Source organism: Stenella coeruleoalba (assembly GCF_951394435.1).
Source record: "Stenella coeruleoalba genome assembly, chromosome: 12".
NCBI classification, from domain to species: domain Eukaryota; kingdom Metazoa; phylum Chordata; class Mammalia; order Artiodactyla; family Delphinidae; genus Stenella; species Stenella coeruleoalba.
The window spans coordinates 20702564-20724169 of NC_137158.1; the positions used below are offsets into that span (position 1 = coordinate 20702564).

Genomic DNA, 21606 nt, shown 5'->3' on the forward strand with positions numbered 1-21606 from the left:
GCAAACTACAGGCCAATATCACTGATGAACATAGATGCAAAACTCCTCAACAAAATACTAGCGAACAGAATCCAGCACCACAATAAAATGATCATACACCATGATCAAGTGGAGTTTATCACAGGAATGCAAGGATTCTTCAATATATGCAAATCAATCAGTGTGATACACCATATTAACAAAGAGAAGGAAAAAACCATATGATAATCTCAATAGATGCAGAAAAACCTTTTGACAAAATTCAACACCCATTTCTGATAAAAAGTCTCCTGAAAGTAGGCATAGAGGGAACTTACCTCAACTTAATAAAGGACATATATGACAAACCCACAGCCAACATTGTTCTCAGTGGTGAAAAACTGAAACCATTTCCACTAAGATCAGGAACAAGACAAGGCTGCCCATTCTCACCAATATTATTCAACATAGTTTGGGAAGTTTTAGCCACAGCAGTCAGAGATGAAAAAGAAATAAAAGGAATCCAAATAGGAAAAGAACAAGTAAAACTGTCACTGTTTGCAGTTGACATGTTACAATACATAGAGTACCCAAAAGATGCTACCAGAAAACTGCTAGAGATAATCAATGAATTTGGTGAAATAGTGGGATACAAAATTATTTCACAGAAATCTCTTGCATTCCTATACACTAATGAAAAATCTGAAAAAGAAATTAAGGAAACACTCCCATTTACCATTGCAACAAAAAGAATTAAATACCTAGGAATAAACCTACCTAAGGCAGACAAAAGACCTGTATGCAGAAAACTATAAGACACTGATGAAAGAAATGAAAGATGCAACAAACAGATGGAGAGATATACCATGTTCTTGGAATGGAAGAATCAACATTGTGAAAATGACTATACTACCCAAAGCAATCTACAGATTCAATGCAATCCCTATCAAACTACCAATGGCATTTTCCACAGAACTAGAACCAAAAGTTTAACAATTTGTATGGAAACACAAAAGACCCCGAATAGCCAAAGCAATCTTGAAAAAGAAAAACAGAGCTGGATGAATCAGACTCCTTGACTTCAGACTATACTACAAAGCTACAGTAGTCAAGACAGTATAGTACTGACACAAAAACAGAAATATATATCAATGGAAAAGGATAGAAAGCCCAGAGATAAACCCACGCATATATGGTCACCTTATCTTTGATAAAGGAGGCAAGAACATACAATGGAGAACCTCTTCAATAAGTGGTGCTGGGAAAACTGGACAGCTACATGTAAAAGAATGAAATAGAACACTCCCTAACACCATACACAAAAATAAACTCAAAATGGATTAAAGACTTAAATGTAAGACCAGACACTATAAAACCCTTAGAGGAAAACATAGGCAGAAGACTCTATGACATAAATCACAGCAACATCCTTTTTGACCCACCTCCTAGAGAAATGGAAATAAAAACAAAAATAAACAAATGGGACCTAATGAAACTTCAAAGCTTTTGCACAGCAAAGGAAAACCTAAACAGGATGAAAAGACAACCCTCAGAATGGGAGAAAATATTTGCAAACGAAGCAACTGACAAAGGATTAATCTCCAAATATACAAGCAGCTCATGCTGCTCAAAATCAGAAAAACAAACAGCCAATCCAAAAATGGGCAGAAGACCTAAATAGACATTTCTCCAAAGAAGATATACATATTGCCAACAAACACATGAAAGGATGCTCAACATCACTAATCATTAGAGAAATGCAAATGAAAACTACAATTAGGTATCACCTCACACTGGTCAGAATGGCCATCATCAAAAAATCTACAAGCAATAAATAAACGCTGGAGAGGGTGTGGAAAAAGCAGACCCTCTTGCACTCTTGGTGGGAATGGGAATAGATACAGCCATGATGGAGAACAGTATGGTGGTTCCTTAAAAAACTAAAAATAGAACTACTATTTGACCCAGCAATCCCACTACTGGGCATATACCCTGAGCAAACCATAATTCAAAAAGAGTCATGTACCAAAATGTTCATTGCAGCTCTATTTACAATAGTCAGGACATGGAAGCAACCTAAGTGTCCATTGACAGATGAATGGGTAAAGAAGACGTGGCACATATATACAATGGAATATTACTCAGCCATAAAAAGAATTAAATGATGCTATTTGCAGCAACATGGATGGACCTAGAGATCATCACACTAAGTGACTTCAGACAGAGAAAGACAAATATCATATGATATCACTTATATGTGGACTCTAAAAAAAATGATACAAATGAAATTATTTACAAAACAGAAACAGACTCATGGACACAGAAAACAAACTTACGGTTACCAAATGGGAAAGAGGGGAGGGATATATTAGGAGTATGGGATTAACAGATACAAACTACTATATATAAAATAAACAATCAACAAGGATCTACTATATAGCACAGGGAACTATACTCAATATCTTATAATAACCTAGAATTGAAAAGAAACTGAAAAAGAATATATATATATATATATATATATATATATATATATGAATCATTTTGCTATACACCTGAAATTAACACAGCATTGTAAATCAACTATACTTCAATGAAAAAAAATAAGTCACAGAGTAGGAAAAGGTATTTCCAATTTTTACTAATAATGAAGAACTTGTATCCAGAATACATAAAGAACTTCTTCAGATGATTAATAAATATATATACCAGGGCTTCCCTGCTGGCGCAGTGGTTGAGAGTCCGCTGCCGATGCAGGGGACACGGGTTCGTGCCCCGGTCTGGGAAGATCCCACATGCCGTGGAGCGACTGGGCCCATGAGCCATGGCCGCTGAGCCTGCGCATCCAGAGCCTGTGCTCCGCAACGGGAGAGGCCACAGCAGTGAGAGGCCCGCGTACCTCCGCCCCCCAAACAAGAGACAATGTATATATATATATATATATATAGCAACCAATAGAAAAATGAGCAAAGGACTTGAAAAGGCACTTCAAAAAGAGGAAATTGAAATGTGCAACAAACATTTAAAATGGTTTCCACCTCATTAGTAACCAAGAAATACAATTTAGGGCTTCCCTGGTGGCGCAGTGGTTAAGAGTCTGCCTGCCGATGCAGGGGACACGGGTTTGTGCCCCAGTCCGGGAGGATCCCACATGCCGCGGAGCGGCTGGGCCCGTGAGCCATGGCCGCTGAGCCTGCGCGTCCGGAGCCTGTGCTCCGCAATGGGAGAGGCCACAGCAGTGAGAGGCCCGTGTACCACAAAAAAAAAAAAAAAAAAGAAATACAAATTAAAAACATAATGAGAGGTTATTTCACAGCCATTAGATTAGCAAAAATTAAGAATTCTGACCATACTAAGTATTGGCAAGAATATGTAGCAATGACGACTTTAATAGACTGCTGGTAGGGGGTAAGTTGTTGTATAAGTACTTTGAAAAACAATTGTGTTTATATAGGAAAGCTGAACATGCATAGATACCTTATAAGCCAGCAATTCTCCTCATAGGTCTTATTATAACAGATGCATGATGATGTTCTGAGCACCACTAACTGTCAGAGTAAAAAATATGCAACCCACAAATGTCTACCAACAGTAGAATGAATAAATTATAGGATATTCATAAAATGGAATATTATACAGCCATGAAAATGAATGAACTATAGTTATATGCATTGATATGAATTATACCAATGTAACACTGAGTGGAAAAAGACTCACAGAAGAATGTGTACAGACGAATTCCATTTATTTAAAGTTCAATACATTGTTTAGATATTTACATATGTATTAAAGCTATAAAGAAGAGCAAGAGAATGATTCACTCAAAATTCAGGCTAATATTACCTTTGATGGACGGAAGGAAGATGGGAGTAGAGAGGCACACAGATGTTTTAAAAGGACTGACAATATTGTATTTCTTGAGGTAAGTGGTGGGTAAATGAGGCTCAAGTTATTAGTCTTCTTCTGGTTGTACATAAACTTTATGCACACTTTTTATGTATAACATATTTCAGAATAGGATTTTAAAATTACATTATATACCATAGTATTGATAATTATGAAGTTATTATCCGGTTCTATGGCCACACAGAATAGACCCCAAACAATTAAATAGCAAACCCTGCAGTTCCACAGTTAGAACGATATTTGAAAGTATAGCCCAAGAGATATACTCCAGTCAATGACTTCAACAAAGTGGGAAAGAAATTTCCAGATGGTAGAAATTTCAGCAAAAAAGCTTGATATACATATATATGTATGTATGTGTATATATATGTATGTGTGTGTGTGTATATATATATATAATAAATGTATATTTTTAAGTTGTGCTTTATACATAATAATATATATATACATATACATATTTTTTTAAGTTGTGTCTCTCTATAAAACTTCTACCATTCCTGAGCATGTGCAGAGCACAGGAACAGAGCCCAGAGACAGTCAAGGGTCTGGGGAGGGTTGAGAGAAACATGGTAAAGGAGAGAAGTCCTCCTTTATATTTCAGCCCTTTAGGTATCAGCCTTGTGTGAGCAAATTAGGAACAGCAGTTATATTCACAGTAGAAATACAGCTAGTGATGACACTTTAAATGAAGTCTGAGCAAACACAGCAGCGACAGTAAGATTTGCCACAATTCGGATATTCATCTCATTCCAAGGATGTGACTGGTCAAATGGGATGCAGAGCATCATGGGACACTGAAGACCAGAAATGGTGCAAAACAAGATGATGAAAGAATAGGGTGGTTTGAACAAAACCAGGCATGGACTATTCCCTGAACCATACCTGTCTAAGGGTTATGCTGACGCCCTAGGGATGCGGAATTGGAAACACCACCAGATACACCACTGCATATTATAATTGCTTTGTTAAGTATATTTTCTCTTAAGTAAAGAGACTGTTTTATAGGCTGCAGAAGTTCAATCATTTTCAAACTCCTTTGTTATATTCACAAATTTCCAAGTAAGAAACCCCTCCAGTGATTTCTATAAAGGTACTTGCACAGGGTGGATCCAACTGAGGGCTGCAATTAGGATCCTAGATGATGACAAAGGATAAGTAGCAGCCTTCCTCATGGAACAGTGCCTGACCCAATCTCCTTCTTACCTGGGCAGAGTTGCACATTGTTACCTTAACAATTTTTTTTTAACATCTTTATTGGAGTATAATTGCTTTACAATGGTGTGTTAGTTTCTGCTTTATAACAAAGTGAATCAGTTATACATATACATATGTTCCCATATTTCTTCCCTCTTGCGTCTCCCTCCCTCCCACCCTCCTTATCCCACCCCTCTAGGTGGTCACAAACCACTGAGCTGATCTCCCTGTGCTATGCGGCTGCTTCCCACTAGCTATCTATTTTACGTTTGGTAGTGTATATATGTCCATGCCAGTCTCTCACTTTGTCACAGCTTACCCTTCCCCCTCTCCATATCCTCAAGTCCATTCTCTAGTAGGTCTGTGTCTTTATTCCCGTCTTACCCCTAGGTTCTTCATGACCGTTTTTTTTTTTCTTTTTTTCGTAGATTCCATATATATGTGTTAGCATACGGTATTTGTTTTTCTCTTTCTCACTTACTTCACTCTGTATGACAGACTCTAGGTCCATCCACCTCACTACAAATAACTCAATTTCGTTTATTTTTATGGCTGAGTAATATTCCATTGTATATATGTGCCACGTCTTCTTTATCCATTCATCTGTTGATGGACACTTAGGTTGCTTCCATGTCCTGGCTATTGTAAATAGTGCTGCAATGAACATTTTGGTACATGACACTTTTTGAATTATGGTTTTCTCAGGGTATATGCCCAGTAGTGGGATTGCTGGGTCAAATAGTAGTTCTGTTTTTAGTTTTCTAAGGAACCTCCATACTGTTCTCCACAGTGGCTGTATCAATTTACATTCCCACCAACAGTGCAAGAGGGTGCCATTTTCTCCACACCCTCTCTAGCATTTATTGTTTGTAGATTTTTTGATGATGGCCATTCTGCCCGGTGTGAGGTGATACCTCATTGTAGTTTTGATTTGCATTTCTCTAATGATTAATGATGTTGAGCATTCTTTCACATGTTTGTTGGCAATCTGTATATCTACTTTGGAGAAATGTCTATTTAGGTCTTCTGCCCATTTTTGGATTGGGTTGCTTTTTTGTTATTGAGCTGCATGAGCTGCTCGTAAATTTTGGAGATTAATCCTTTTTAAGTAGTCTCTCTCCCCAGGTAACTAATTACCTTCCTTTTGCTGCTCTTTCTGCTTCTCTACTAATGACAGCTAAAATCTGACAAATTCAAAATTTTGAGAGTCATCCAACTATTTGTCAGCCCTTAGATTTCTTTTTAGAGAAACAGAAACTTCCAGATGTAGATAATTTATTTAAATTACAAGTCATTCCTCTGCATTGACATGCAGCCAACTCACAATTATCCCCAATAATAGAAACTAGGCACAGCAGGCATAATAGAAACTAGGCACAGCAGGCATAACTTAATTGCACTGATGATCAAGAAAGCTCATTTGCCTTCCTTTATCAAACTTTCACAGAAGTCACTAGTCTGTATAAAGTATTGGTTCAAGTTTCATCTTTTATTTATCTTACCTTTCCTCTAGTGAGAAGACTAATGAGTTGCCAGGGTCAGGCAACAGGAGAAGGAGATCCAAGGAGAAGAAAGATCATATAATCCCTTAACTGGAAGATCACTCCTGAGTCAAAGTTGAACCTGTTTTATCCTTGGTTTTAGGTTAATTTACTAACTGCATGTTTTTACTCTGTGTATTATGCCTGAGGTGACCAGATGTCCCACTACTGTCGATTCTTCCAACAGTATGTCTACCAACATGCCCTTCATTTTATTCTTCTTCTCACTTTCTTTTCTTTTTTTCTTTTCTCCTTCTCTTTTTTTTCTTGTTCACTTCCAGCTAACCCTCTTTTTCCAGGGCCTCCTTTCCCTGAATTCTTACTGAAAACATGTAAGTTTCATGTGAGTAACTATGGGCTCCAAAGATTAGTTGAGGGCCCTCAGGAATGGGGAGCATTTCCTAGTCCCATCCTCCTCCACCTCCCCTGAGAGTTGCCATCATTCTTCCCACTTCCTTTGGTGCGAGGGAAGAGAACTAACTTCTGCTGTGCACTAGCCCATATGCTAGACATTGGTGGCTCCTATATCCATCCCCTACTCAGCCTTGCCTTTGGCTAAATACAGTATTGGTTTATTATGCCTATTTTCCAGAGGCCTCAAAGGGATTAAGTTTTATTCTGCTACTAAGTAGCAGAGGCAAGATAGAGATCCAAGCTTTTACTGTTTCTACCACAAAAATGCTACCAGGCACAAGATACACAGCTTTTTTGCTGTGCTTTTGCTAACTTTCAATCCATAATTTGGTCAATCTATTGTGTTTTCCACATTAATTCCCATGTTTACAGAGGAAATTTACAAATTAGAGAACATTAACATTTTTATTATGAAATTAAATAGAAGGATATTATCATTTGCAGATTTTAACGGATACCGAAATCAATCTGGTTTCATTTAAAATACTTCAAGGGTATTTCAGAGAAATGTAAAGATCAAGGGTTTTGTGTATTTACTTCTGGTTAAGGATGGCAGCTTATTGTATTATCTCTGTTCCCTCTACTGGAGGGACTCTATTAGAATGACAGCAAACAAATTTTTGTTTAAGTCATAAACCTACAAGACCAAGGGAGGAGAAGATAGAAGCAACAAAATTCTGGACGCTGGAAAGAAAACGAATGACAGCAACAGATTTTGCAGACCCAATAAAGCTAACTGCTAAGTCAGCAGTAGGGAAAGCCAAGAAGAAGCTATATTTATGCCCTAGACCTCCAAGAGGTTCAGGAATTGGCAGCATGTAGGATTTTTAGAAATAGGGGTGAAGGTAGAGCTAATAAAAGGATTACTGATTGACAGTCTTGTGAGATTTCCAAATATCTACTTCAATATCAAGATCCAGGAGACTGCTACCTCTTACAATGGAAGAAAACAAATGTTTATCCCCCATAGAAGGTAAAACAGAGGCTCTTTGACCTGAAGGACACCAGGCTCAGTTAATGACAGGGATACACTGAAATCAGGACCTCTGCTTTCCAGATCTCTTTCCATATTTGCCTTCCAGAAATCTGGACTATTTCCTCCAATAAGACATTTTAATATCCTTCTCTAGAGAATCTGGATATCCCAAGAAAAAAAGCCCAAAGATATTGACATTGGTGCTGCCTCAGGGAAATGACTGAAAAAGATCATCCTGCTCTTCAGCCCACAGTTGGCCTCAGCAACATACACAGTTTGCAGTCAGCTCTCTAGTGCCCTACCCTTACACATGAGCAAAGACATGACTCTTTGAACTTTGAAGAATGCATCTAATATGAAAAATGGAAGGTCCAAACAAATAAACATTTAAAAACCACTAAAAAAACAATGCAAGGAAAGAAAATTTCATAAAAGCTATTGCTAATATTCTCAGAAAGACAGGAGAAGACATTACACCCATTAAAAAAGAATGGCATAATGTTTAAAAATCAAAGAATATTTTAAAAGTCCAAGGAAATTAGAAAGAAGATAGTAAATGTTAAAAAAAAAAAAAACTTAAGGGAACAAGGGAACAGGCTGGAAATTAAAGTTGACCAAAAAATCACATAAAGAAGAGCCAAAAAGACAAAGAGAGGTTAATAGGGTCAAAAGGATAAGAAATTAGCAGTAATCCCACATCTGAATAATAGCAGTTCAAGAAGGAAAAAACAAAGAAGATGGAAGAAGCAAACAAAAGAAGCTTAAGAAAATGGTCCAGACCAGTGGATGAGTTTCCAGTTGAAAGGATTCACCATGTGCTAGCACAATAGATAAAATCAGACCCATGCCACAAGGCACCTTGTGACAGTTCTGTGATGCATTCCTCAGATCTCTCCTTAGGAAAGGTATTCCCCTTGCTGCAGGGAGTGCTTTAGGTGTCATCCCTCTTTGGGATTGCCTCAGCAGGAGAAAATTGCCTTACCCAAGGTCATGTTTCCTTCCAGGGGCAGCCATATCCAATCAACATGAGGCTATAAAGGACCAGCCTCCTTTCCACACTAGTAAACTCTGAAGGGTTATCCCAGTTATAGACCCCACATGCTAAGGTTTCTTTGAGAGTACATCACAAGTCATCTTCTCTCTCCCCCCTTTCATACTTCCCTTCCTTCCTTCCCTAGGTATTGATCCCAAGAGTACTCCCTAATATACCTCCCTAACACTGATCTCCATCTCTGAGTCTGTTTCCTGGCAATCCAAACTGTAATACACATCACTGTGAATTTTCAGACTGCCTGAGATTTTTTAAGAAAGAAAAAAGGACAGATCTTAGAAGCTCTCTAATTGGAGTAGAGGAGAAGTGAGGGGGAACAGGTTTTGTACAAAAGATCAAGCATAAAAATGGCTTTGGATTCTCAATAGTAACATTGAAAGCTAGTAGACACTGAAAAATACGTTTAATTAAGAGAGAAAAAAACACTTTGAACTTGAAATTAATACCTAACAAAATTCTAAATGCAGTATGAGGGTAGAATAAAGATATACCTAAGCAATGTAGGCATACCTCAAGAAACAAGAAAAATCTCAAATAAACAGCCTAACGTACCATCTAAAGGAATTAGAAAAAGAAGAACAAACAAAGCCCAAAGTCAGCAGAAGGAAGGAAATAATAAAGATCAGAGAGGAAATAAATAAAATAGAGACCAAAAACAATAGAAAAGATCAATGAAACCAAGAACTGATGTTTTGAAAAGATAAACAAAAATGATAAACCTTTAGCCAGTCTCACCAAGAAGAAAAGAGAGAGGACCCAAATAAACAAAATAAGAAATGATAGAGGAGAAATAACAACCAATACCACAGAGAGACAAAAAAATCACAATAAAATGCTACAAACATTTATATGGCAACAAATTGGACAACAAGCAGAAGTGGACAAATTTCTAGAAACATACAACCTGCCAAGACTGAGTCAAGAAGAAACAGACAATTGGAACAGATCAATCACTGGCAGTGAAATTGACTTTGTAGGGAAAAAAACCCCCAAAACACCCAGCCAACAAAACCAGATGGCTTCATAGGGGAATTCTACCAAATATATAAAGAAGAACTAATACCTATCCTTTTCAAACTATTATAAAAATTTGAAGAGGAAGGAACACTCCCAAATTCATTCTACAAGGCCACAATTACCCCCATACCAAAACCAGACAAAAACGCTACAAAAAAAGAAAATTACAGGCCAATAACTCTTATTAATATAGATACAAAAATACTCAACAGAATATTAGCAAGCTGAATTTAAAAATATATAAAAAGGATCATACACCATGATCAAGTGGGATTTATTCCAGGGATGCAAGCATGGTGTAATATCTGCAACCATTCAATGTGATACACCATATTAATGATAATCACAGGATCATCTCAATAGATGCAGAAAAAGCATTTGACAAAATTCCACATCCATTCATGATTAAAAACTCTCATCAAAGTGGGTATAGAGGGAATCTAGCTCAACATAATAAAGGTCATTTATGACAAACAGCTAACATCATGTTCAATGGTGAAAAGCTGAGAGCCTTTTCTCTAAAATCAGGAACAAGACAAGGATGCCCACTCTCACCATTTCTATTTAACACAGAATTGGAAGTTATAGCCACATCAATAAGACAAGAAAAAGAAATAAAAGGCACCCAAACTGGAAGGGAAGAAGTAAAACTGTCACTATTTGCAGATGACATGACAATATATATAGAAAACCCTAAAGTCTTCACCAAAAAACTACTGGAACTAATAAATGAATTCAGTAAAATTGCAGGATACCAGATTAAAATCTTGCTTCTCTATACATTAATAATGAACTATTAGAAAGAGAAAGCAAGAAAACAACCCTGTTGAAAATCACATCAAAAAGGATAAAATACCTAGGAATAAACTTAACCAAGGAGGCGGATACTCAGAAAACTATAAAACATTGATATTGTAAAAGTAAAATTGAAGATGATATAAAGAAATTGAAAAATATGCTGTGTTCATGGGTTGGAAGAATTAATATTATTAAATGTCCATACTACCCAAAGCAATCTACAGATTTAATGCAATCCCTATCAAAATACCCATGACATTTTACACATAACTAGAATAAATAATTTTAAAATTTGTAGGGAAACACAAAAGACCCCAAATAGCCAAAACAATCTTGATGAAGAAGAACAGAGCTGGCTTCAGACTATGCTACAGAGCTACAGTAATCAAAACAGTAATGGTACTGGCACAAAACCAGACACATAGATCAATGGAACAGAATAAAGAGCCCAGAAATAAACCCACACACTTATGGTCAATTAATCTATGACAAAGAAGGCAAGAGTATAAAATGGGGAAAAGACAGTCTCTTCAATAAATGGTGCTGGGAAAACTAAACAGATACATGTAAAAATAAATGAAATTAGAACCTTGTGTCACCATATACAAAAATAAATTCAAAATGGATTCAAGACCTAAATGTAAAACTGGAAACCATAAAACTCCTAGAAGAAAACATAGGCAGAGAACACTTTGACATAAATCATAGCAATATTTTTCTAGATCTGTCTCCTAAGGCAAAAGAAATAAACAACTGGAACCTAATTAAACTTAAAAGCTTTTGCACAGCAAAGAAAACCATAGACAAAACAAAAAGGTAACCTGCTGACTGGGAGAAAATATTTGTAAATGATATGACTGATAAGGGGTTAATATCCAAATTACATAAACAGCTTATACAACTCAATGTCAAAAACACAAACAACCTGATAGAAAAATGGGCAGAAGACCTTGATAGACATTTTTCCAAAGAAGATGTACAGATGGCCAACAGGCACATGAAAAGATGCTCAATATTGCTAATTATCAGAGAAATGCAAATCAAATACACAATGAGATATCACACACACATGTCAGAATGAACAGCATCAAAAAGAACACAAATAACAAATGTTGGTAAGGATGTGGAGAAAAGGGAATCCTCATATGCTGTTGGTGGGAATGTAAATTGGGGCAGCCACTGTGGAAAACAGTATGGAGGTTTCTGAAAAAAATGAAAAATAGAACTACCATATGACCCAGCAATTCCATTCCTGGGTATATACCCAAAGAAAATGAAAGCACTAATATGAAGAGATACATGCACCTCAATGTTCATAACAGCATTACTTACAGCAGCCAAGATCTGGAAGCAACCTAAGTGCCCATCAACAGATGAATGGTTAAAGAAGATGTGGTACATATATATAATGGAATAATACTCAGCCATAAAAAAAGAATGAAATTTTGCCATTTGCAACAACATGGATGGATTTGGAGGATATTATGCTAAGTGAAATAAATCAGAGAAAGACAAATACTGTATGATATCACTTATATGTGGAATCAAAAATATACAACAAACTAGTGAATATAACAAAAAAGTAACAGACAAGATATAGAAAACAAACTAGTGGTTACCAGTGGGGAGAGACAAGGGGACAGGGGCAAGATAGGGGTAGGGGATTAAAAGGAACAAAATACTATGTATAAAATAAATAAGCTACAAAGATATGCTATACAGCACAGGAGATGTAGCCAATATTTTATAATAAATTTAAATGGAGTATAATCTATAAAAATGTTGAATCATTATGTTGTGCACCTGAAACTATTATAATATTGTAAATCAGCTATACTTTGACTTAAAAAAAAGACATACCTAGTCTCATAAAATTTACCACTCATAAACTTTTTCACAGGAAAAACGGCAGCACGTGCTTAAATAAAACAAAGGAATACGTTTTTTAAAAGGATGAAAAGATGGAATCCAGGAAGTGGGGCCTCCAACTCAGGAGAGTGGCAAAGAGAATACCCAGGATGATAGGACGACGATGGCTGGAGGCCTAGAGATCAATCAGACCCACCAGGTCAGCTCAGAAGACTGCTGAGATTTGTTCAGTCAGATAAAGTAGATAGACTAACAGGTATGTTTGAATTTACCCAGAGGAAATTCACATGGTTAGAGGAGTGTGGTGATAAAATAGTGATGTGCATATGGAAAATTGAGAAATGAAGGAGAAAAACAAACATTTACAACTTCCAAGAAAACCAAAGATATGGAGGAAAGGGAAAGGAATAATAAAATCTTGCTTAGCTTTCACTTGTCTTGACATAATAAAAATGTAAATTAAAATATTTATTGAAAGATCTACCAAAATTGAAGCTAAGTACATTGGGAGGATGAAGGTACAGCGAATGTGTGTGTGTGTGTGTGTGTGTGTGTGTGTGTGTGTGAGAGAGAGAGAGAGAGAGAGAGAGAGTGTTAGGAAGTGGGAGGGCGTGAAAAGCAATCAAACCCCTCATTTTTCATAATGGAAAGGTAGTAGAAATGTCTAAAACCAGGAAAATCAAGTGGGAACCCTGCTGCATGTTATATAGAAATACAAAAAATAATAGACAAAAAATAATCAGTTCTAGGTTGAAAGTGATTGCTCCCTGGGAGCAGGAACTGATGTATGTGGGAGAGGTGGGAATGCACATTAATAAAAGTAAAAGCCAGATTGCAAAAAGAAAAAGAATTTTGGAGGGCTTGGGATTTATTTGCTGGCTTTATTCTAGCCAGAAAACTGACTGTGTCACCAAAGGTTTAGTTTGAGTCCTTGTTTGGGGGTTTGTATTAGTGGCACTGTGGGTGCTACTTCATTCTTTTGGGGATTTTTACTGGCTGAATGAAGGTAACAAAAAGGAATCATCTACAAACTAGTTTTTAGGATAAAGTGCTTCTTTTATGTATACTGTTATTATGCTTCCCAAATCTCAGCTGGCCGAAGAGTCTTCAGGGTATACTCTGAGGCACAATATGCTATTTTTGCATTCCTATAATGTAGTTAAGTTATGGCAATTTTTAACCAATGATAAAAAGCTGACCACTTCAGTTTTGGAATTAGTGCCACAGAAGGAAGTGCTCTCTGCAAAGGAAACTGAATCCTTGTGCTGACCTGCTGAACACAATAGAAAATAAAGACTGCTCCTAGGTCAAATCCCATGGAGCCATCTGGGTGGCTTTGGGGGTGACAATGGGATATTGGTGGAGACAGGGAAGGCCAAAGGGAAACCAACACCCCCTCTGCAACATTCCAAGACTGCGCCTGATCAACCTACACTCTAATCTTCCTCTGAGAAGCCTGACATCCTTCAGGCCGTCTTGAAACAGCTGGAGGCTGGCCCCCTGGATATGCATCCTTAGGAGCTCCAGAAGATACTCCTTCATGGTGGCCAGGGTCTGATGGCCTTCAATTGTCACCAAGAGTCCACACTGATTCATTCACTCCCCACTCAATGCCCAAGAACAGGAAATCAGTGGACAAATGGGACTCCTTGCTAAATCACATACACAGACAACAAGCAGTCCATAACGGAAGGGCAGAGCAAGCTACAGAATTTGCAAGGCCCAGGGAAAAATAAAATGGGGGGGCCCCTTGTTCACAGAGCAGAGAAAAGGTGCTGTTAATGGTACTAAAAAGTATAAAGCCTTTCCTTTCTTCTGCGATCTCTCTCTTGACTTATTACGGTGGTTTTGGTTTTATTTTTGGGTTTTTTTGCTATATAATATTATTCTCAGGAGAGAAAAATTAAAATTTTAAGCTATTAGTGTAAATTTTACTGTTAATCTTCATATTGTTCAATGCCAGTTTTAAATGCAAATATAAGAGCATTTAATTCCTATGCAGAATTACCAAAATTACTCAACTTGCATCTGTGGTGCATGCATGCACGTATATTTAATTCTTACCAGATCAGTGAAAACACTGCACAAAACTAACTCAACTATTTTTATTTCATTTCCTTATACATGCACAATCTACCTAAACTATCTATTTTCAACTTACTGATCACGTGACACAACTAAAACCTGACACAGCCAAAAATAAAATAAAAATTAAAACAAAAGAAAATACACTTTGTTTGCCTTCATATTTGCATAATAAAGTTTCTTCCTGAGATATATATATATATATATACATATCAGAAATATAATTATATGTATCATAAAAGATATACTGTATATATATGTGTGTATATGTCTGTACATATATATGCCTGTTATATATATGTGTCTGTTTATATATATATATATATATATATATATATATATATATATATATTTGTGTGTGTGTGTATATATAAAATGGCACAGATGGGAGTCAGTGACAGTTAACTGAAGAATTGTTTCTGAAGTTCGTCACTGAAAACTTAACTAAGAAAAGTGTGACATTCCAATAAAATAACTCAAGCTCCTACGCCATGGGCTTGTCTAAAATCACGAGCTCCCAGGAACTGAGGAGTCTGCACTGTGTCTGATTTATGTGCTTCGTCTGATTTGTCCATTTCTACCTGCCTCCAAAGTCTTTGGCCAGTTACTCAACAGAAAGTTCCACCTACCCACTTCATCTCTGAATTCCACCAGTTATGTTAAACTCTCTCAAGATGAGAACTCGGTTGGGCAAGGCTTCCATTGCACCTCCGTTGGTTGATGAAGCCTCAAGCCCAAGCCAACCAGATACCTGGAGGTTCTGGATCCTCCCACTACATCTGGACCCAGATTAAGCCCTATGCTTTGGGGCAATGTTTGCCACTGGTTTTGACTTCCCAGAAGATGCCCAAAGGGGCAATTAACACAACCTAGAAGGGTGGGGGAGTTGATGCCCTAAGGGGCAAACTTTGGCCAATGAAAGACAAAAGACAGGAAGGACCCAGCAGATACATTTGTATGGGGTACTTGAAGGACTGTTCCAGGGTACTGTATTTCCAGGAAGTCTATCCAGAAATGAACCACAGGACAAAGCTCCAGGGTGTGTTTTCCTATGGCCAGCTCTGCAACATACTTTGTATTTGCTTTCCCTCTTTCCCTGCCTCATTTCCTTTACTCTTCACCTACAATAAAGCTAAGCTTTGCCTCAGTCTCTATTCCTAGGACGTGAGGGTCAAGGCAGTAATCAATAGCAAAAGCCACCTCTTGACTGTCACCTGGTACAGGAGTCCTCTAGCTGAGTAATCCAGCATAGAACACAGATACTGGGGAATTCAAAATGAAACAACTAACACTGAATCCTTTTATTTTATATCTTTGAATTATCCCCTCTACATTTCTATGGATGACCTACTATGAACCAGACAGTAGAGATATAGGGAACAAGACAACTGTAATTCTTGTGAAACCTCACAGTCTAGTGGGGAAGAAAAAAACAAACCTAACAAAGTAAGTTTTTGTTATAACTGTTAAAAAGGAATTAATGGTGCTTAGATGGAGATCTTGGTAGGGATCCAAGGTAGGGAGGGAGGTGGAATTTCCATCAGTGAAATGATCAGAGGAGCTTGGTGATGTTTAAACTGAGACTGAACAGGTAAGAGGAAACCTCTAAGCAAAAACCTGGGGATGGGAAGCACCTTGGAAAAGGATGTGCCAAGTTTCAGAGGCAGAAATGAAGTGAGAAGGGTCAAGAAACTGAAAGAAGATCCATGTGGCTAAAGGAGAGTAAGAGGGGGCCATAGGTCCCATACAGCACCAGGGAGCTGGCTAAGCAGGGGCCCAGTCAGGCCTGCCAGGTCAGCCAAAATAAGGGGTTTGGAGTTTCATCTCATTTCCCTTGAATTTGAAAATATAGTCCAATGCCAGGGTTTAAATTATATTTTAACCCCAAATCATCTAAATGAGATACTTAATCTTCAAAGTGTTGACCTTAAGGAGGCCCTGGTTAGCACAACTTGATCAATGAGGGAGGCAGAAAGAAGGCACAATGGGGAAAAATTCTCAACCGTCAGAACTTTGAATTCTGAAACAGAAGTCATGATTCTATTTATTTTACGACAGTTTGAACATGTAAGATGCGCATCATCATTGAAAGGAAAAGATTCCTTCTACCACACCCAATTATTCTGTGGCCTCAGGGCCCCAACATTTGGGTCTCCCTGCCACAGAAACCCTTCATTTCTAGAATAGCAACTCATCTTCCTCACCAATGGTCACTAAGTTAACCGAGTGTGACTCAACTAAAGCAGGCCTTCACAAGGTCTTCAAACAGCACACCGTTCCAGCTCTAATCCTTTGGGTTAGAGACTAAATCGAGCCTTTTGATTTGGACCCTGTCTTCATGCTTACTTGGAAAGCTGGCTGAGAGGAACAGTGGAGGGATGTCAATCCTTACTAATACTTAAAACTGACAGCCTCCTTGTCTGTCTGCTCCTTTCGGATAGCATATCTTCTCTAGAAATTCCACTTGGAAAACTCAGGCACTATCCCTTTGTACAGTACAGCACTCCCTCCTTCAGGAAACCTCCCCCAGATTAATTGGCACTAATACAGCCCTTCACAGCTGTATACAAGATGTTGGGGAGTGCAGCAGAGAGAGGGGCGATTATGGTTGCCTGCACACTGTCAGTGCTTAGTAAGAACAGACTCCTTCCTTCAGAAATGGCATGATAATGAAATGTAATAGCAGAACCTCTTGGCAATCAATGCCATGGTGGAAATAAGCGCACATCTCAGTGACAATAACAAAGATGGAATGTGAAACAACAAAGCCCTCTCTCTCTTGGCCAGAACTCTCGAGAGCAGCTCATTACTTTAACCTTTCCACCTTCACTAGAGCACAATTAGAAACATGCATTTCCACGGGCATTAAATCCACTCGTTTGCTCGCTCTGCCCTCATTAGAACACTCAGTGGGGCCCAATTAGCTGGATGGCCATAAACAGATGTTTGTGACTTGAGAAAACAGAAAGAGAACATTCTTGGAGCCAAAAGAGAATGGAGAAAATCTGGCACACCCCATCTTATTCATTACCTGAAATCTAGAGTTTTCGTTTTGACCTGAGCCTATAGTTTTTGCTTGGATAGGAAGAAACTTATGGCCAGAAACATGGAGTTCTCCTATTGCAGAAATCAATATCTCATGTGGGTCACGGAATATTTTTTAACTTTAGTCAATCTTCTAAAATTGACTTTGCAGATGGTCTGCATCCCTGGAAAAGAAGCCAGAAGATTTGGCCACTTTCCTGCTTGACCACAAGGGCTGGAGGTGAGTGGGGTCTGCGCCAGGTAGGGAATACTTGCCCCACATCCCCACCATCCCCACCACCCTGCTCACCTCCAGAACCTGGCCCACTTCTCTTGTTCATGTTTTCTGCCTTGTACCCATAGGGGTAGACTCACAGTTCTACAGTTTACCTACTTGGACAACTTAATCAACTTCTCTGTGCCTCAGTTTTGTTTTGTTTTGTTTTTTTAACATAAAGGGGGGTTATAATATTCACCCACTGGATTGCTGTTAGAATTAAATGATTTAAAACACAAACAGTCATCCCTGTATCCATGGGGGATCGGTTCCAGGACCCCCCAGAGATACTAAAATCTGAGGATGCTCAAGTCACTTATATAAAATGGCATAGTATTTGAAGATAACCTACACACAACCTCCTATATTCTTTAAATCATCTCTAGGTTACGTTTTTTTTTTTTAACATCTTTATTCTAGGTTATTTTTATTACCTAACACAATGTAAATTACTATGTAAATAGTTTTAAATATTTTATAAATGCTATGCAAATAGTTGCCAGAGCACAACAAATTCAAGTTTTGTTTTTGGCAAATTTCTGGCCCTTTTTCTCCCCCCCAACTATTTTTGATCCTGGGTTGGTTGAATCCATGGATACAGAACCCGTGGATACGGAGGACTGACTGGATATTGTTAACAATCATGTGTGACACATAAGTACTCCATAAATTTAGCCATTACCTGGTCATCATCATTTGAGCAGGAATCAGGTTTCTCTCCAGCAGAGGCCATTCAACTTCCGGGCCCTGCCTGTCTCAACACCATGCTTTCCCGGTGGTCTTCATAGACCCATCAGGAAGAAGGGAAGATGAAGAAGCCTCCTTACTAAAATGCACATAACAGGGAGGGGGAGTGTTTTCCTTTTCTTAACTTATTCAAATGATTGGTTAAGATCACTCTACGGAATACTTTCTACTTAAGGTCCTCAACCAGGTGTAGTATCATTACTCCTCTCAGGGGCATTTGCAAATGTGTGGGTATTTTTAGGCTGTCACAGTGATGGGGTGTGACAGGCCACTGACAGTGGGCAGGGACCAAGAATGTTAAATGTCCTATTAAAGCTTGGGAAAGTCAGACGCAGCTAACTAATGTCCATTCCAAAATGCCAAGGACAACCTCACTGGAAAACACCAAATGATTTCTTATTAATTCCTGTTCAAATAGGGCATGAGCAAAATCTTCCCTGAAGCGTAACAATTGCATTCTGATAGACTGTGGTTAGTTAACATTTGACCCCAGCCCCAAATATCACTGTCAGAAAGTCGTTCAGTTGAATTTTCAGTTAAGAAGGTGCACCAGTTGTGCCAACGGCAGCATCTATTTAAGATGTTCCTCTATAACTTCGCTTGAATAAGCCCACATGGTTCTACAGTTTCTCCTAGGAACGCCAATTCCCCTTTTACGTGGAGATACAACCAAAACCCTAGTATGTACTAGTTCCTATCCTGAGTGCTGGGAAGATACTTTAGTAAGTCAAATGGATGAGACTGATGTTCTCATCAGGCTCCCATTCTAGAAAGGGGAGAGAAATAATAAATGAGTGAATAAATTACGAAAAATATAATTTCAGAGCTTAAGAAGGGCCATGAGTGCAATGAGTCTTTTTATGCTGCGATGTGGGATAGGGGTCCCGAGATGCAGTCAGGAATAGCTTCCCTGAGAAGGTGTCACTGGAGCCGATTTCTGGATGACAAGAAGTAACTGCCCATGGGAAGATGCATGGTGGTAGAGCATCCTAGGCAGAGATAACAGCAAGAACGAAAGTCCTGAGTCGACATGAAGCAGGCATGTTTCAGGAAGAAAAAGCATCCAATGTGGCTGAGCAAGGGGGGGAAAGAATACAAGATAGAGTTGGAGAGGTAAGTTGGGACCAGGAGGTCATTGCAGACCACAGAGAGATGCTGGATTTTATTCAAGGTGCAGCAGAAAGCAATATGAAAATGTGTGCAGTGTGAGAAAATGGATTGTAAGGGATCAGATCAGAGGCAGGGATACCAGTTGAAAGGCTGTTGGACAAAATTTTGGATTAATGGCTCCTAAAATCCATTTCAACTCCAAAATTCTAACTTTGTCCTATGGTATCATGACAGGCAATGAATACCAGACAGAGCCTAGAAAATGGAGTCTTGGGATAACATGACCAACTAAGGCCCATTTGCTGGCAGGATCTCTTTTCACCAAAGACATCAATACTCCAGAGAGACCACAAGGGCCCTACAGTTTTCTGTCCTCACCCTCCGCAATCTTGTCAGAACCCACAGTGGTACTAGTGGACTCGTTGTAAGTGTTTAAAATCAGAAGGCCTCTACATCTGATGCATCAACCACAAATATTTCTAGTTGCTGACACTGGACACAAAAGGTAGAGGGTACTGATTTTTTTTCCGTGTGATTGTTAAGCAATTTGTTTTTTTCCAAGCTCCCCCTTAATGGTAACTTCGAACAAGAAATACATGTTATAAAGTGCACTGTCCCCCTCCCCCAAGAGCAGATGATTCACACTCACCAAGAAACTGCATCTGGCAACCATTACTGTACTTGGTTCACAGCTGCTCCTAGAGGAGTTAAAAGGACTGTGAGGCAGGACACGGAAATCAATTTTAACTCTTATTTTAATTATTGGTTGCTTTCGTTTAATACGTGGTTATGTTTCATAAACATCTTGCATTAGGTAGGCAGCAGATCGTTCCCTGATTAAAGGGCCCAATTTTTTAATTTATGCTTCTGTCCAAATGATTGGCTTCCATGCCAAACAGAACTTGCCTTCGTCGGGGTACTTGCCTAAGCTTAGAACTTTCTTCCATGTGGATATTTGGTTATTCTGGAGAAAGACATTCAAACCCCTCCACCCAGGTGTCATGAGCTCTCATCACATAGCAAAGCAACTTCCCTGGGACAAGGTACCTGCTGTTGAGGGCAAACTGATCATTGCTGGTTGCTATGCAATTTATGGAAGAAACTCTATGGAAGAAACTCTAAAGAAATTCTTTAATGTTGACATTTCCCTAAGAAACAGATAAGACTAAGAATAAATTTTGGCTTCTGCGCTCATTCAAAAACGCAAGAGGGAAGAGATATGGGAACATATGTATATGTATAACTGATTCACTTTGTTATAAAGCAGAAACTAACACACCATTGTAAAGCAATTATACTCCAATAAAGATATAAAAATAAAAAATATATATATATAATCAGAGTTGACATAGAGCCCTGCAATGAGAGAAAGAGAGAGAGAGAGCATGCATTAAGTAGTGAAACAGAATGAAAACAAGGGAGAAAGCATCTCTCCCACTGTCAGCAGCAGCTCTCTGTCCTCACATTCTTTGAGACACCCCTGTTCCCCACTTTCCCAACTTCCTTTGTCATTATGGGTGACCTAGTTTTGGCCAAAGGGACATAAGAAAGAATCTGCTCTGATGATTTTACTTTCCTGATAAAAGTTGCAGACACAGCTAGCTTCACCACCTTGCTTGACCTGCCTTCCTGCCTCATG

The 21606-nt window shown here is 38.4% G+C and overlaps 1 protein-coding gene across 17 annotated transcripts in view; it reads right to left on the minus strand.

The window, feature by feature from the left end:
* Nucleotides 1–21606, minus strand: part of LOC307195083 (uncharacterized protein) — a 457748-nt gene that overhangs the window by 144225 nt on the left and 291917 nt on the right. For 3 of the 17 annotated variants that reach the window (XM_079938801.1, XM_079938798.1, XM_079938804.1), the window contains exon 6: nt 20617–20665. The exons of the other annotated variants lie outside the window; for them this stretch is intronic. The gene's annotated coding sequence lies outside the window, so the exon portion shown is untranslated. The remainder of the gene's footprint in view (nt 1–20616; nt 20666–21606) is intronic. 17 annotated transcript variants of the gene reach the window in all.